This window comes from Trachypithecus francoisi, unplaced genomic scaffold (genome assembly GCF_009764315.1).
Source record: "Trachypithecus francoisi isolate TF-2019V2 unplaced genomic scaffold, Tfra_2.0 Lachesis_group0, whole genome shotgun sequence".
Lineage (NCBI taxonomy): Eukaryota > Metazoa > Chordata > Mammalia > Primates > Cercopithecidae > Trachypithecus > Trachypithecus francoisi.
Window position 1 is genome coordinate 110870815 of NW_022681453.1, and position 6000 is coordinate 110876814.

The window sequence follows — 6000 nt, forward strand, 5'->3', positions numbered from 1 at the left end:
TAGAGATTTGTGGAACTTACAAGTTGAGAGAGATGATTTAGGGTATCTGGAGGAAGAAATTTCTAAGCAGCAAATCATTGAAGAGGTGACTTGGGTGCTGTTAAAGGCATTCAGTTTTATAAGGGGAGCACAGTATAAAAGTTTGGACAATTTGCAGCCTGGCAATGCAATAGAAAAGAAAAAGCCATTATTTTCTGAGGAGTAATTTAAGCAGGCTATAAAAATTTGCATGAGAAATTAGGAGCCGAGGGTTAATCCCTAGGACAATGGGGAAAATGTCTCCAAGGCATGTCAGAGGTCTTCACAGCAGTTCCTCCCATTACAGTCCTGGAGGCCTAGAAGGAAATGGTTTCCTGAGTCAGGCCCAGGGTCCCCATGCTGTGTGTGGCCTAGGGATTTCATGCTCTGTGTCACAGTAGTTCCAACTATGGCTGAATAAGGGACAACGTAGAGCTCGAGCCATGGCTTCCAATGGTGCAAATCTCAAGCCTTGGCAGCTTCCACGTAGTGTGGAGCCTGTGAGTGCACGAAGTCAAGAATTGAGATTTGGCGACATCTGCTTAGATTTCACAGGATGTATGGAAACTCCTGAATGTCCAGTTAGAAGTTTGCTGCAGGGGTGGAGCTCTCATGGAGAATCTCTGCTAGGGCAGTGAAGAAGAGAAATGGGGGTTGGAGCATCATCAACAGAGTCCCTACTGGGGCATCACCTAATGGAGCTATGAGAAGAAGGCCACCATCATCCAGCCCACAGAATGGTAGATACACCAACAGCTTGCACCACACACCTGTAAAAGCCACAGACTCTCAATGCCAGCCCGTGAAAGCAGTTGGGAGGGAGATTGTACCCTGCAAAGTCACAGGGGTAGGGCCACCCGAGACCATGAAAACCTACCTCTTGCTTCAGCATGACTTGGATGTGGAACATGGCATCAAAGGAGATTATTTGGGAGTTTTAAGATTTGACTGCCCTACTGGATTTTGAACTGCATGCTATAGCCTTAGTTGTGGCCAAATTCTCCTATTTGGAATGGCTATATTTATCCAATTCCTGTACTCCTACTATATCTAGGAAGTAACTAACCTGGTTTTGATTGTCCAGACTCATAGGCGGAAGGGACTTGGCTTATTTCAGATGAGACATTGGACTGTAGAATTTTGAATAATTGCGGAATGAGTACAGACTTTGGGGGGCTGTTGGGAAGGTATGATTAGTTTTGAAATATGAGGACAAGAGATTCAGAAGGGCCAGGAGTGGAATGATATGGTTTGGCTGTTTCCCCACCCAAATCTCGTCACAAATTCCCAAGTGTTGTGAGAGGAATCTGGTGGGTGGTAACTGAATCATGGGCCAGGTCTTTCCTGTGCTGTTCTCATGATAGCAAATAAGTCTCATGAGATCTAATGGTATCATAAGGGGGAGTTTCCCTACCCAACCTCTCTCTTTGACTGCTGCCATCCACATAAGACGTTACTTGCTCCTTCTTGACTTCAGTCATGATTGTGAGTCTTTGCCAGCCATGTGGAACTATAAGCCCAATTAAAGCTCTTTCTATTGTAAATTGCCCAGTCTGGGGCACACTTTTATCAGTAGTGTGAAAACAAGCTAATACAGGTGGGTCTGCCTACCCCAGCCCACTGACTCAAATGTTAATCACCTCTGGCAACACTCTCACAGACATACCCAGGATCAGTACTTTGCATTCTTCAATATAATCAAGTTGACACTCTGTATGGACTGTCATACTCCATAATCCCCGCATGTCAAGGGTGGACAAAGGGTGGAGGTATTTGGATCTTGGGTGTGGTTTCCCCCATTCTGTCCTCATGATAGTGAGTCTCAAGAGATCTGATGGTTTTGTAAGCATATGGCATTTCCCCTGCTTGCACTCACTCTTTCCTGCTGCCCTGTAAAGAAGGTACCTGCTTCTCCTTTGCCTTCTGCCATGATTGTAAGTTTCTTGAGGCCTCTCCAGCCATGCAGAACCGTGAGTCAATTAAACCTCTTTCCTTTGTAAATTACCCAGTCTCAGGTATTTTTTCATAGCAGCATGAGAATGGGCCAATACACTGGGTCATGGTTCTGCAGGCTGCGCTGGAAACATGGCTTCTAGTGAGGCCTTAGGAAGCTTTTACTTATGGCAGAAGGTGAAGCAGAAGCTTGCATGTCCCATGGTGAAAACAGGAGCAAGAAAGAGTGAGTCCAGGAAGAGGTGCCACACGCACTTTCAAACGACCAGAAGTCCCGAGAACTCACTATTATGAAGACAGCACCAAGCTGTGAGGAATCTGCTCTCCATGATTCAAACACCTCCACCAGACCCCACCTCCAGAATTGTGGGTTACAATTCGACATCAGACTTGGGCAGAACAAATATCCTAGGAATATCAGTAGATATGAAGTCGTTTGTGAGAACGGAGGAGGAAGATAACAACTCTGTCTTCAGAACTGAGGTAACCTGCAAGTAACACTAATGTTTACAACCAGACCTTGAGGGACAGGCAGGATTTTAGTTGTTGTACAGTTAAAAAGAGAATATTCCAAAAATAAAAATCGCCTGAACAAAGACATAGAGGTACAGTAGGTGACACGGTGGCAGGACTATTTATGGTCTGTATTGCGGGAATATAGAGCCTAGAATTTCCCAACAGTGTAGAGTAAAAGATACAGCTAGGTAAAATAAGAGCATGAGGATAGATTTAGAGACAATAACAATTAGATTTGCATTTATTTATATATATTTATGGATGAATTTTAACTTATTTCTGGTAATTTTTTAAAAAGTTTCACTGCGGTCAAACATTTCTAACTACAGTAATGGCATTATCAGATGTGTGTCTGTTTTTAAGTACAATCATACAGGTAACCATGTGAAGTTTGCCATTAGATTTATAACCAGAGATGGCAAAGCCTGTATTTTGACCAGACAACTTTCATAAGTAATGTGACATATACGTATATATCAAGATATTTCCGACTATATTTTCAGTCTTTTTTTCTTCCATGTGGTTGGTCAGATTGAGTTTTAGCAATTGTAGCGTGCCAATGAGCCCTAGCATTTAAGTTAATAAGGTAAAAATGAAGACATAGCTTGCTCTCTGAATGGTTGTAACAGCCTGCTGGATCATCAATCATGAAGCAGCTCATGCTAGAATAAACAACAAAGAAAAATACAAATAACTGTTGGGAGGAAAGTGGTGTCACTGCATTGAAACAAGCATAAGAATATATTTGTAACACTAAAATGTCAGAAAATAGCATATGTATACTCATAGAATATTTGAAAGGCTCTATTATAAATGTTTATATTATAAGGGTAATAATACACAATATTTTTTAAAAAATTATTTTCCTAGCTCACTGTTATGTTACTAAAATAAAAAGCTGAGGGGGGCGGAGCAAGATGGCCGAATAGGAGCAGCTCCAGTCTCCAACTCCCAGCGCGAGCGACACAGAAGACCGGTGATTTCTGCGTTTTCAACTGAGGTACTGGGGTCATCTCGCTAGGGAGTGCCGGACAATCGGTGCTAGTCAGCTGCTGCAGCCTGACCAGCGTGAGCTGAAGCAGGGCGAGGCATCGCCTCACCTGGAAGCGCAAGGGGGAAGGAAATCCGTTTTCCTAGCCAGGGGAACTGAGACACACAACACCTGGAAAATCGGGTAACTCCCACCCCAATACTGCGCTTTAAGGAAACAGGCACACCAGGAGAATATATCCCACACCTGGCCGGGAGGGTCCCACGCCCACAGAGCCTCCCTCACTGCTAACACAGCCGTCTGCGGCGATCTATCCGCAAGGCAGCAGCGAGGCTGGGGGAGGGGCGCCCGCCATTGCTGAGGCTTAAGTAGGTAAACAAAGCCGCTGGGAAGCTCGAACTGGGTGGAGCTCACAGCAGCTCAAGGAAGCCTGCCTGTCTCTGTAGACTCTACCTCTGCGGACAGCGCACAGCTGCAGTCCATTAGGGGAAAGAGCGGGGGCGGTGCAGACGCGAACGACTCTGTCTGACAGCTTTGGGGAGAGCCGTGGATCTCCTAACGCGGAGGTTGAGATCCGAGAACGGACAGACTGCCTGCTCAGGTGGGTCCCTGACCCCTGAGTAGCCTAGCTGGGAGACATCCCCCACTAGGGGCAGTCTGACACCCCACACCTCACAGGGAGGCGTCACCCCTGAGAGGAAACTTCCAAAGGAAGAATCAGACAGGTACACTCGCTGTTCAGCAATATTCTATCTTCGGCAACCTCTGCTGCTGATACCCAGGCAAACAGGGTCTGGAGTGGACCTCAAGCAATCTCCAACAGACCAACAGACAGTCCTTCTGACTGTCAGACGGAAAACTATCAAACAGGAAGGACACCTATACCAAAACCCCATCCGTACGTCACCATCATCAAAGTCTAGAGACAGATAAAACCACAAGATGGGGAAGAAGCAGGGCAGAAAAGCTGGAAATTCAAAAAATAAGAGCGCATCTCCCCCTGCAAAGGAGCGCAGCCCATCGCCAGCAACGGATCAAAGCTGGTCAGAGAATGACTTTGACGAGATGAGAGAAGAAGGCTTCAGTCCATCAAACCTCTCAGAGCTAAAGGAGGAATTATGTACCCAGCGCAAAGAAACTAAAAATCTTGAAAAAAAAGTGGAAGAATTGACAGCTAGATTAATCAATGCAGAGAAGATCATAAACGAAATGACAGAGATGAAAACCATGACACGAGAATACGTGACAAATGCACAAGCTTCAGTAACCGACTCGATCAACTGGAAGAAAGAGTATCAGCGATTGAGGATCAAATGAATGAAATGAAGCGAGAAGAGAAAACCAAAAGAAAAAAGAAGAAAAAGAAATGAACAAAGCCTGCAAGAAGTATGGGATTATGTAAAAAGACCAAATCTACGTCTGATTGGGGTGCCTGAAAGTGAGGGGGAAAATGGAACCAAGTTGGAAAACACTCTTCAGGATATCATCCAGGAGAACTTCCCCAACCTAGTAGGGCAGGCCAACATTCAAATTCAGGAAATACAGAGAACGCCACAAAGATACTCCTCCAGAAGAGCAACTCCAAGACACATAATTGCCAGATTCACCAAAGTTGAAATGAAGGAAAAAATCTAAGGGCAGCCAGAGAGAAAGGTCGGGTTACCCACAAAGGGAAGCCCATCAGAATAACAGCAGACCTCTCGGCAGAAACTCTACAAGCCAGAAGAGAGTGGGGGCCAATATTCAACGTTCTTAAAGAAAAGAATTTTCAACCCAGAATTTCATATCCAGCCAAACTAAACTTCATCAGTGAAGGAGAAATAAAATCCTTTACAGATAAGCAAATGCTTAGAGATTTTGTCACCACCAGGCCTGCCTTACAAGAGACCCTGAAGGAAGCCCTAAACATGGAAAGGAACAAGCGGTACCAGCCATTGCAAAAACATGCCAAAATGTAAAGACCATCGAGGCTAGGAAGAAACTGCATCAACTAACGAGCAAAATAACCAGTTAATATCATAATGACAGGATCAAGTTCACACATAACAATATTAACCTTAAATGTCAATGGACTAAATGCTCCAATTAAAAGACACAGACTGGCAAACTGGATCAAGAGTCAAGACCCATCAGTCTGCTGTATTCAGGAGACCCATCTCACATGCAGAGACATACATAGGCTCAAAATAAAGGGATGGAGGAAGATCTACCAAGCAAATGGAGAACAAAAAAAAGCAGGGGTTGCAATCCTAGTCTCTGATAAAACAGACTTTAAACCATCAAAGATCAAAAGAGACAAAGAAGGCCATTACATAATGGTAAAGGGATCAATTCAACAGGAAGAGCTAACTCTCCTAAATATATATGCACCCAATACAGGAGCACCCAGATTCATAAAGCAAGTCCTTAGAGACTTACAAAGAGACTTAGACTCCCATACAATAATAATGGGAGACTTCAACACTCCACTGTCAACATTAGACAGATCAACGAGACAGAAAGTTAACAAGGATATCCAGGAA